Raw genomic sequence first — 12,535 nt, forward strand, 5'->3', positions numbered from 1 at the left:
TTACATTTCAGCACTAATGTGTGCTAGTGACACTGTATTTGTTCAGCAAGAGCAGAAAGACACCACCACAGTGTTCTAATAAGCCATCCACATGCCCTGTCTGATGAGATTTACAAAATTACAAATAGAGGCCACCCTTCCTTGTAGAATCAATATAGTGACTGAAAAATATAGGTAAGAAGATGAATTTTACAAAATGATTTTAAGAGCTGTTTCCTATGCAAAGCAGAACTGCATAAGGTATTTTATAATTATATTTTATTATAATTTTCACTGACTTTTATATGAAACTGTAGTGAATATTCTTTGTTTGACCCTTCTCCTAGAGTGTCCAGCATGAGTAACACTCACCAGTGTGACCCTTAGGTAGATAGGCAGAGGAGCCTGAGTCCTGATGCGCTGATGTGTACTCCACCTGTTGTTGGTCCCCGTCAGAGCAGAACCATTTACCAGGCTCCACGCTGAGGTCAGGGGAGAAGAGGGCAAGCCTTATGTGCTCATGTGCTTCCATCTACAGCTGTGGCTCTAACTGCAGATGTTAGAAACAGAGCCAGGATGGTGGTCCCTGAGTCTCATCACTTGAGAGAGAGAGAATGGAGGAGTGATGTGAGTTCAAGGCCAGGACTGCCCATGTAGCAATTTAAAATTAAACCAGGTATTAGAAGTGAACAAAATGATGCTTAACTAAAGAGTTGGATGTTTTGGATATTGAAAACCACATGTTAAGAGTTCTTGTATGATTTGGGCACTCAATGCACTAGATGGAACTTAACAAGCAATACTATGAACAAGTTCTTTATGTTCCCAGAGCCTTTCCTTGGTTTTTCACAGTAAATTACATACATCTCGAAAGATCTATTCCTGACACGAACCAACTATCCATAGTATTTGCATAAAAGTGAAAATGGTTTAATATTTATGTAGATAATACAAAAGCATTGTAAGTGCATTTGAGATGTGGGGAAATAGTTGAGTTATATCTAAATTTAATTTGGGAATTGAAAAACATATTTATAGGCTAATTCCTGGCTTTCTGGAGTCTGATTCCAGGTACTCAGTACTCAGGTACCTGTATAAACCTGAAACAAAAGGCCGACCAGGGTTCTGCTGCTGCAGTGAGAAGTGAGCTGCTCGCAGGCCTCGCTTCTGTGTTACTTCCCTTCCAGATGAAGGCGGCATAGTGGGAATTGGTTTAATATGAGAGATGGGGCTTGGGGAATGTGTAGGTGGCATGGTTTGTAGGAGAGGATAGAGCACTAATTATATCCTGGGGTGTCAGCTGATTTAAAGGCTCAAGCTAAGTCTGCCTGTCACCACAGAACCCCATGTCCAACATGATGTTGTAATGTCGGTTTGAGTGTCTTCTTGGGAGAAGGAGATCTAGGTGTGGAGACGAGAGTGTGGAAATACAATTCAAACACAGGAAAGCTGTCTCACTGCATAAACATTACAATAGGAGTATCTCACCCAGCCAGTCTTCCGTTAAATTGTTACATTTATAATTTGTAGAATGAAAACAAAACCATGCCATTGCACTGTCCTTCTTGCTCTAATTGTTGCCGTTTTCCTTCTCTCTCCCTCTCAGAATGATGACGGCATGTTTCCATTACTGGCAGATGTTTACAGAAAAATGCTAAGATTTAAACCTACCATAGGCTGGGCCTGTTCAGTGATGCTTGCACGTATGTTTTCAGGCCTGAATACTAGGTACTGGATAACCAGGTAGGGAATTCATCTCTGGACAACTGATTCCCCCTCTATCGGCAATGCTTAGTTCCCTATAGCTCCTTGTTTCAGGAAGAGTCCCTATGAGTTTCCCCCCACCTACCCGTAAAAGCACATCCAATGGTATTCCCCTTGTTTCTGTCTCATTTTGGCTCCCATAGCTTGTGTTTTCATGGGTGCCGTTTCCATGTCATTTCTACGAGACACCCTCCTTGTATCTGAGTATCAACACGGAACACACCAACAAACCTGCCACCTAGACCTCCCAGGATCAACAGGAGCAAGCTCAGAGCTGCAACCCGCCAGCCTCTAGTTCTCTAGCTGAAGGAGCAGAGCACACTTTACTGTTCCTTGGACGTGAATCTGTCTGTGACTGTGTTGTGGCACCATGCAGAGGATACCAGTGGGGGTCCATTCATCTTCCTGTGGAGTCTCACTGGAAGACATTTCCAATGCCTGGTGTCCTGTGATCCACGCTGAGCCTTCTCTCACTCCTCTGCCTCCCAGACCTTCATCAGCACCTCTCTAACATTGGGTGCTATTCTGATTTTCTCACTGGGTGGGGTTGGGAGCTGTCCCTCCAATTTAGAAATTTTATTCCAGTGATTTTATAACTAGGTGAGGGCTCCTACCTACTTGACGCCTTTCACTAGTTTTTTATATACTTTTTTAAGAGACTCCCACAAATGGCAAAGATACAAACCATGGACAGAGGTGCATCGATCTTCAGGAGGAGGTCTGAGCATACAGATATGTGCTGTATACATGGAGCTCCCTAAACTTCCTGTTTATGAGTAACCATCCCAGCCTGTTTTTCAATAGCTCAATGTTGTTAATACAGGGAAAGAGCCAAAATAAGCATTTCAGGTCCAACCGTGGTTGCAGATAACCTTATATTTATTGAAAACTATATACAATGTTAGGACAACACGTGGTTATTGCAGTAGTTGATGTTGTTACAGCTGCTGCCACTGTTGTTACAGCTGTGGCCGCTGCTGGTAAAGATGCAGTTGTTGATGCTGTTGTGGCTGTTGCTGCCATTGTAGTTGCTGATGCTATTGCTGCTCTTCAGGTGCAAGATTAAGCCCAGGCCCCCATCGCCAGGCCTCTTCAGGGTCAGGGATAGGCCCAGGCCCACATCTCCTCCTGTTAGGGCCCAGGCCTCTTCAGGGTCAGGGATAGGCCCAGGCCCACATCTCCTCTTGTTAGGGCCCAGGCCTCTTCAGGATCAGGGATAGGCCAAGGCCCACATCTCCTCTTGTTAGGGCCCAGGCCTCTTCAGGATCAGGGATAGGCCCAGGCCCACATCTCCTCTTGTTAGGGCCCAGGCCTCTTCAGGGTCAGGGATAGGCCCAGGCCCACATCTCCTCTTGTTAGGGCCCAGGCCTCTTCAGGGTCAGGGATAGGCCCAGGCCCACATCTCCTCCTGTTAGGGTCCAGGCCTCTTCAGGGTCAGGGATAGGCCCAGGCCCACATCTCCTCCTGTTAGGGCCCAGGCCTCTTCAGGGTCAGGGATAGGCCCAGGCCCACATCTCCTCGTGTTAGGGCCCAGGCCTCTTCAGGATCAGGGATAGGCCCAGGCCCACATCTCCTCCTGTTAGGGCCCAGGCCTCTTCAGGATCAGGGATAGGCCCAGGCCCACATCTCCTCCTGTTAGGGCCCAGGCCTCTTCAGGATCAGGGATAGGCCCAGGCCCACATCTCCTCTTGTTAGGGCCCAGGCCTCTTCAGGGTCAGGGATAGGCCCAGGCCCACATCTCCTCTGGTTAGGGCCCAGGCCTCTTCAGGGTCAGGGGTAGAACCAGGCCCCATCTCCTCTTGTTAGGGCCCAGGCCTCTTCAGGGTAAGGGATAGGCCCAGGCCCACATCTCCTCTTGTTAGGGCCCAGGCCTCTTCAGGGTCAGGGATAGGCCCAGGCCCACATCTCCTCTGGTTAGGGCCCAGGCCTCTTCAGGGTCAGGGATAGGCCCAGGCCCACATCTCCTCTTGTTTGGGCCCAGGCCTCTTCAGGGTCAGGGATAGGCCCAGGCCCCATTTTCTCTTGTTTGTGCCCAGGCCTCTTCAGGATCAGGGATAGGCCCAGGCCCACATCTCCTCTGGTTAGGGCCCAGGCCTCTTCAGGATCAGGGATAGGCCCAGGCCCACATCTCCTCTTGTTAGGGCCCAGGCCTCTTCAGGATCAGGGATAGGCCCAGGTCCATATCTCCTCTTTTGGGCCCAGGCCTCTTCAGGGTCAGGGATAGGCCCAGGCCCACATCTCCTCCTGTTAGGGCCCAGGCCTCTTCAGGATCAGGGATAGGCCCAGGCCCACATCTCCTCCTGTTAGGGCCCAGGCCTCTTCAGGATCAGGGATAGGCCCAGGCCCACATCTCCTCTTGTTAGGGCCCAGGCCTCTTCAGGATCAGGGATAGGCCCAGGCCCACATCTCCTCTGGTTAGGGCCCAGGCCTCTTCAGGGTCAGGGATAGGCCAAGGCCCACATCTCCTCTTGTTAGAGCCCAGGCCTCTTCAGGGTCAGGGATAGGCCCAGGCCCACATCTCCTCTGGTTAGGGCCCAGGCCTCTTCAGGGTCAGGGATAGGCCCAGGCCCACATCTCCTCTTGTTAGAGCCCAGGCCTCTTCAGGGTCAGGGATAGGCCCAGGCCCACATCTCCTCTTGTTAGGGCCCAGGCCTCTTCAGGGTCTGGGGTAGGCCCAGGCCCACATCTCCTCTTGTTAGGGCCCAGGCCTCTTCAGGGTCTGGGGTAGGCCCAGGCCCACATCTCCTCTTCTTTGGGCCCAGGCCTCTTCAGGATCAGGGATAGGCCCAGGTCCACATCTCCTCTTGTTTGGGTCAGGCCTCTTCAGGGTCTGGGGTAGGCCCAGGCCCACATCTCCTCTTCTTTGGGCCCAGGCCTCTTCAGGATCAGGGATAGGCCCAGGTCCACATCTCCTCTTGTTAGGGCCCAGGCCTCTTCAGGGTCAGGGATAGGCCCAGGCCCACATCTCCTCTTGTTAGGGCCCAGGCCTCTTCAGGGTCTGGGGTAGGCCCAGGCCCACATCTCCTCTTGTTAGGGCCCAGGCCTCTTCAGGGTCGGGGGTAGGCCCAGGCCCACATCTCCTCTTCTTTGGGCCCAGGCCTCTTCAGGATCAGGGATAGGCCCAGGTCCACATCTCCTCTTGTTTGGGTCAGGCCTCTTCAGGGTCTGGGGTAGGCCCAGGCCCACATCTCCTCTTCTTTGGGCCCAGGCCTCTTCAGGATCAGGGATAGGCCCAGGCCCACATCTCCTCTGGTTAGGGCCCAGGCCTCTTCAGGATCAGGGATAGGCCCAGGCCCACATCTCCTCCTGTTAGGGCCCAGGCCTCTTCAGGATCAGGGATAGGCCCAGGCCCACATCTCCTCTGGTTAGGGCCCAGGCCTCTTCAGGATCAGGGATAGGCCCAGGCCCACATCTCCTCCTGTTAGGGCCCAGGCCTCTTCAGGGTCAGGGATAGGCCAAGGCCCACATCTCCTCTTGTTAGGGCCCAGGCCTCTTCAGGGTCAGGGATAGGCCCAGGCCCACATCTCCTCTTCTTAGGGCCCAGGCCTCTTCTTGGTCTGGGGTAGGCCCAGGCCCACATCTCCTCTTGTTAGGGCCCAGGCCTCTTCATGGTCTGGGGTAGGCCCAGGCCCATATCTCTTTTTTTGGCTCAGGCCTCTTTAAGTTTATAGATAGGTCTAGTCCCATATTTCTTCTTCTTTTGGCTTTGGACTCTTCAAGTTTTAGGGTAGGCCCAGGCCCACATCTCTCCTCATTTTGGGCCCAGGGAAAATATAAAAAGAGACTTCCTTGTTAGGAATCATCTCAGTACCACATTACTTTTTGCATTCTGCTCAGCCTTTCAGAGTCAAGCTCAGGCCCACTCACACTATTTTTTTAAGTGACCAAGGCCTCATTCATTTGAGCTGCTGGGACATGCCTTCAAATCTTACCATTGAGGGTCTGGCCATCCTCTGGTAAAAAAATACCAATTTCTTTACAGCGATCATTCTGAGTTCTTGGAAGTCAAAACATATGTTTACATTAGTGTTCATATACGGTCATCATTCCTGAAAAAAAGAGAAAAAACAAAACAATAAATAGAGTTGTGGATAATTATGGAGGATAATATGGGTGTTCTTTTATGGCATGTCATTGATCTGTCCTCAGGGAAACATGCACAGACACAGACATCCATAGCCCACCATCCAGATGATACAAATTTACATTATACAAATAGAAAGATGAAATATATGGGGAAGAAAGAGAGTTAGAAAAGACCTTCTTCTTGCACAGCTCACTGGCCATGTGGTGGAGACTGCCCATGAACTCATGTGGAGTGTTTGGTGCTTCTAAGTTGTGAGACCCACAAGAGGGTCCCAACAAGACATCATGCTGCATTTTCTTCCTGTGGTACCCTCCCATGAAGGAATGTCACAGGTAGTTACAATAGAGGTTAGTCCTCTATGTGTCTTGAGGATGCCTTGCTAAGGCATTGGAGTCTGTGCAGATCTTCACAAGGATTCTTCCCTTGATTTGTATATGGTGTCTTGTCCCTGTATGTCATGCATGGCCATGCTCTGTGAGGATCTCTTTCTGGTCCTTGAATCGTGATTCTTTTGAAGATCACATCTGTCTTGTCCATCAAAACCCCCTCAGACACTGAATTGTGCCTTTAAAACCCCTTTCCAGAAATCCCTCTGCCAACTACATATACTGGTGTGAGATCACTTCATCTAAAGAATTTTCTGCAGTCACTTACCTGAAATGCATCCCTGCCCACATTCTCCTTGGTTCAATTCCCTGCCTACTCTGACTCTGCTGCCCTTAGATATAGGGCACACCTTTATCCATGACAGTGACCCTCATGTGAGGTCACAGAGGCCAGGCCTCACTGTTGGGAAATCTCAAAGGCTGTCCAGGCTCATGGGTATATTTTGGGCTAGTACTTACGGGAAGTATCTGAAGGCATCTTTTTATGACCATTTCATGGAAAAAAGCTCAGACACATGCCTCCTTTCTCTAGGGAACTTTACCCCTGGGAAGAGCAAGTCCAGTGGGGATGAGGTATGCATACTCAGTCCCCATGTGCAAAGTGTAATTCTTGGTTTATCATTTCTGATGCTCTGGTTATCAGCAAGCTTCTCTCATCATGAAACTTGGAGTGTGCCATCTTCTGGGCCCTGGGTACCAAACTGATTGATAAATTTGTCCTGCAACCTGTTCCTTCACCACCATTAATCACAGCTAGATGTCATGAAATTTCTGTACCTGGCTGTGCAATGGTAGTCGATGACTTCTGAGAGTGTCACTCACTGGAGAACAGCACAACAGTAGAACTTCATCCTGTAGTACAGGCTGGCTGTGGCCATCCCTGGGCCTCATCGTCCGATGAGTTGTGGGTGTCATCTCCCTGAGTCCTTATTTTGACAACTTCTTGGCACACATCCCACTGATACTGCACCTTTTCCTACTGCTATAGCACAGGTCCTGTTAAAGGTCGTCTCAAGGACCACATTGTGTCTCACACATCACACCCTCCCACTTTTCCGTATAACACACTGTTAATTAGGCCTTCATTCCAGGAATCTGTATGTATTTTTCCCACCACATAGCCCAAACCTCACTGCACACCTGCAAGCAACTCTTTCTGAATCCCGGCCCACCCCAGCAGACACTGAGTCCCCTTACATCAACACCACAGCCTTTACCTTGGCAATGAGCTATTATGTGAGGTAACAGAGGCTTGACCACACCTCTGTCCAGCTTATTTCTCTGTGCCTGAGTGCAGCATGAGGAACAACCATGCTTCTCCAAACTGTGCTGAGCACTCCGTCCCAGCACTGTGGAAGGCTTCCCCTGTGGTGAGTTTATCTAATTAACAAAGCCTGAACATAAAGTTACCTTGTCTCATATAGTAATGTGTATATTGGTCGGGAAGATATGTGACAGCATTCAGTGTCCCCTATAAGCACTTTCCCATGTATGACATGGACCTGCAGACAGAGAACACACACGAACACACATACAAAGTGCAAATGTCCATAATTACAGAATTAGAGGGTAGAGTGCTTTCATGGTGTTTCCTCTGATAGTGACATAGATGTTTCTTTCCATATTGTGACAGCTGAGTACAAATGAAAACATTGTTGCTGCAGGGACTGGAGTCCTCAGGGAAGAGCAGATGGTGGTCCCCCGGGTGCTTTTCCTACCTTCCCTGGAGAAGCCGTGTGTGCTGGTCTAATGTGGCCATTCAAACAGGAATGGATCCTTCTTCGTTACCTATGCTGGGTGCTGAGTTCTGGTCTAGAGACACCTGTGCAGCTTCATCCCAAGGCCTCTCTCCCTCGTGAGATGAAGGGTTTCTCTCCCCGTGGTCTTGAAGGACCAGTTCCACTGCTATAAGATGTCTGATCCCTGATCTTTCTAGTTCTTAGGATGATCTGTCCTCAGGCAGGAACATTTCAGTAACCACGCTATGTTTCATTCTCCCCATTTAAGGCCTCAGTGAAGAAGTACCCCACACTGACTGAGTCACTCACATGATGAATTTCAGGTAGCATCTATCCCAGAAAACAGCCCAAACTTACCCAGACACTTGGGCCTGCTTCGAATCCCAGCCCTCCTTGGTGGACTCTGTGTTGCCCTCAGGCAAAGAACACTGATGTTTCTGCAGCAGAGGTTTACCTGTGAGGTCACAGAGGCCTCACCTCACTTCATTCTGAGAATCACAAAGGGCATCCTGGCCTCAGTTACCTCCCAGCTTGGTCCACACTTATTCTCTCCCAAACCGTGTCAAGTGTCCTTAGAAACACATAGATTTGGGAAAGTAGCTGGAAGTGTTCACAGAGACACCTCCATGGGAATCACTTACTTACATCTTGTGGCAGCCCTCAATCTTTTCTGAGGTCACTGCATCCTTGAGAGGAGGCACACAGTTGACAGTGCTGCTTCCTCATCTCAAATGTCTAACTCACCCTCTGTCTCAGCATCTCAGAGTCTCCATAGGCATCACGGTTTATTGCTGGCACTCAGCTGCAGGGTGCCATCTTATGCCCCTTGCATCTGGCTCCAAGTGTAACCGTACCTCGTTTCCTATTTTCCCTCTGCACCACTAATCTTTTAGCTTGTGGTGGGTGGTGGGTTATTAGCTGAGTGTTAGGCTGCGAGGCCAGTGGCCCTTAGTTTTAGGGAGAACAGTATGAAAATATATACATCAATAGTGAATAAATACACAGCATTCATGAGCTACAATAGAATGAACAGAGCAGACAGAGCCCAGAATGAGGGGTGAGAATCCTGGGAGCACATGTTTTCATTTTTCCTATCCTCAGTGAACCTTCCACCTGAATAACGTGTTTGTGAATAATCGTTCTGTCCAGATATGTTTCAAGCCACTGTCCACATGCACTTGCAGTTCATGCAGTGTCAGGAGCTCGTTCTGTTACCTGCTCTTTCCTGGGACCCTGTCAAGTTTATGCTTTCCCGGTGAAGAGCTGCAGTCTCAACCACCACGTTTCCAGGGTTTCTCATGACAGAATGGTGGGTGTAAAACATGACTGACACCCAACACTAGGGGTTGCTGAGCACACATGGCCGTGGGGGCCACTGTGCGTTCTCTGTAGTTATTCAGAATGTGGAAAGTTCCGTGGATAAGTGTGAATTAGCCTGGCTCTCCCTCTGGAGACCAAGTATCCAGCCTCTGGCATGAGGATGCTTTAGTGGAGTTGCACTGTGTTTTTGCATTCAGATAGGCTCCCGTGTAACATGACTCATGAGCATGAGGACCCTGTGGGTGTCATTTGGAGATTGTGGGAAGTCAGAGTGCCTGATGGGACCTCCCTTCCTTCCTACCCCACCTCTACTAAACCTCTGGAGGAGCATTCCAGGACTGATCAAATACAGTGCATATGTTGTCTGCTGCCATTCCATTGACCAGAAATTAGTCATGTTCCTTGGGATCCACCACCAGCAAGGCCGAGATGGAATCTTGATCTCAAGGGCTTTCTATGTTTCCAACTCCACAGTGAAAGTTCTATTTGTTTTTCTTCTGACACATAGTAATTGGACACATTTATAGGGTACAATGTGATGTTTCCATTCATGTAGGTATTGTATAATGGTCAAATCAAGGTAATTCACATCCATCGCTTTATTAATATCTCATAACTACTCACGGTTTAAGTTTAGTATCTTAAACTTTTTACCCTTTCTTTGTTGTGAGAACTTTGAAAGTTCTTTCCTCTAACTATCTGAAATACGCGGTGTGTTACTGTTAACTAGAGTCATCATGCTGTAGGAGCTCCCAGGTGAATGAGGTCACACAGTGTTTGTCTTTTCCATATGCATTTGTTATTACTGCGTGTGAGCGTGTACCTGTGTGTGGTGTGTGCTCACACACCACAGTGTATGTGGTGATCCGTCAGCAGCACTGGAAAGCTGGCTCTCTCCTCCTTCCTCTGTCGCGTTCCTGGAGCCCTAGCTCAGGTTGTCAGGTTCACAGGGAGAGCATCGTTACCCAGGGGGCCGTCCTTTAGCCCCGAGTTTGCTCTTTTTAACAAATCAGATTGTCTTTGAGGTATGTTGTTTCTGGGTCTTTATAATTTTATAAATGTTAATATTTTAGTAGGCATACACGTTGCTGACTTTTCTTCCATTCTGTAGATCCTTTTCATTGTTGTTTACTTTGCTGTTACAGAAGTTTTAATTTGATATGATCCATTTTTTGCCTTGATTTTTTATTTTTGCTTTTATTGTTGTGCTTGTTGAGGTCTTCTCTAAAGGTCCTCACTAGCAGTCAGGTAGCACTTGCCCTGTTTTTTCTAGTATTTTCTTTCAGTTTCAGATATTACATTCAGTGATTAATCCATTTTTAGCTGATTGGATGAGAGACGAGGTGTTTGGTACTTTCATGTAGTTGCTAGTTTTCTCAGCGCCATTGATTGAAGAAATGGTCCTTTCCCTGTTCTATGTTTTGACCTTGTGAACATACGAGCTGTGTGAATGAATTGGTTAATTCCTCAGCTTTCTGTTCAGCTGCGTTGATCAATTTCTTCCTATTGCTCGTCTGGTTGGGGTCAGAAAAGATATTTGATGGAACCTTGGTTCGGGGTCCCACCAAAACAAATGTTTGTATGTTTTTGTTCAGACTTTTTTTTTTTCCTAACATGATCAATGCAATAGAGAAGAATGGATTGTACAGCTGTTGGGTAGAATGTTCTATAAGATTCTCTTAGCTCCATTTGAAGTCTGGAGTGTACTTTAAATTCAGAGTGTCTGCTGACTTCCTGTCTGGATGATTTTCCATTGCTGTAAGTGGGCGTGGCCATCCCCAGGTGTCACTTGTCTGCTGTCTCTCATACAGAGAGCTGTATCAATGTGTGTGTGTGTGTGTGTGTGTGTGTGTGTGTGTGTGTGTGTCTGTGTGTGTGTGTATGTGTGTGTGTGTGTCTGTGTGTGTGTGTCTGTGTGTGTGTCTGTGTATGTGTGTCTGTGTGTGTGTGTGTCTGTGTGTGTGTCTGTGTGTGTGTGTGTCTGTGTGTGTGTCTGTGTATGTGTGTCTGTGTGTGTGTGTGTGTGTGTGTCTGTGTATGTGTGTGTCTGTGTGTGTGTCTGTGTGTGTCTGTGTGTGTGTGTGTCTGTGTGTGTGTCTGTGTGTGTGAGTGTGTGTGTGTCTGTGTGTGTGTGTGTCTGTGTGTGTGTGTGTGTCTGTGTGTGGTGTGTGTGTCTGTGTGTGTGTGTGAGTGTGTGTGAGTGTGGTGTGTGTGTGTGTGTCTGTGTGTGTGTCTGTGTGTGTGTGTATGTGTGTGTGTGTGTCTGTGTATGTGTGTGTGTGTGTGTCTGTGTGTGTGTGTCTGTGTATGTGTGTCTGTGTGTCTGTGTGTGTGTCTGTGTGAGTGTGTGTGTGTCTGTGTGTGTGTGTGTGTGTGTGTGTGTGTGTGTGTGTGTGTGTGTGTGTGTGTGTTTATATGTATGCTACAGGCTTGGGTTTGGCCCCTTTACCATTCTTTAATGTCCTAATCTCATAGTTTTGATGTGAAGTTTATTTGACTTGACATAAATATCCCACTTTGTTCTGGTCTCCATGTGGATTACATTTCATTAATGTTCAGCCTCTGCATATCCTTGCAGATGAAATGAGTCTCACGTCAGCAGCATCCTCTGTTCTTGCTTTTGTAATCCCTTCAGCCACTGTTTTTTAATTAGATAATGTAATCCATCTGCATCCAGAGTAGTTACTGATCGTTAAGAACCAGCCGTATTGCTGGTTGTTTTCTGGCGGGCCTTTTCTTCCTCTCTTTCTCTCCTACTGTCTTCCTTACTGAGAGGTGTTTCTCGGTCAGTATGTTTGTTTCCATGCTTTAGACCTTAGCTTTTTCATCCATAATTACCACAAGCTCATAAAGAACACCCTATATTTTAAAAAGTTATGTTGAACTGAAGTGTGACAAAAAAAAACATTTCTCTTAGCTCCATTTCTCTCCTTGCTTTGAGTTTTGATGTCAAAATTCAAGCCTTTTTTGTATTTCCTATCCTTTAACAATTGATTATACTTGTTCCTTTGTTATTGCTATTTTTAAAATCTTCTTGCTGAGTGCATAGGAGCTATATGACTATCATGTCTGAATATTTAGATTTTCTCTGATCATTCAGGTTTTAAAACTTCAGATGCTCCCTGCCCCCATGAAGATTTATTGATTTCTGTGTGTATGGGTGTTTTGTCTGCACTCCATGTGCATGCCTGCTGCCTGCAGAGGTCAGAAGAGGACATCAGATCCCCTGGAACTGGTGTTAAGGACAGTTGTGAGCTGCC

The sequence above is a fragment of the Peromyscus californicus genome, unplaced genomic scaffold, assembly GCF_007827085.1.
Source record: "Peromyscus californicus insignis strain IS unplaced genomic scaffold, ASM782708v3 Scaffold_6__1_contigs__length_162567912, whole genome shotgun sequence".
NCBI lineage: Eukaryota > Metazoa > Chordata > Mammalia > Rodentia > Cricetidae > Peromyscus > Peromyscus californicus.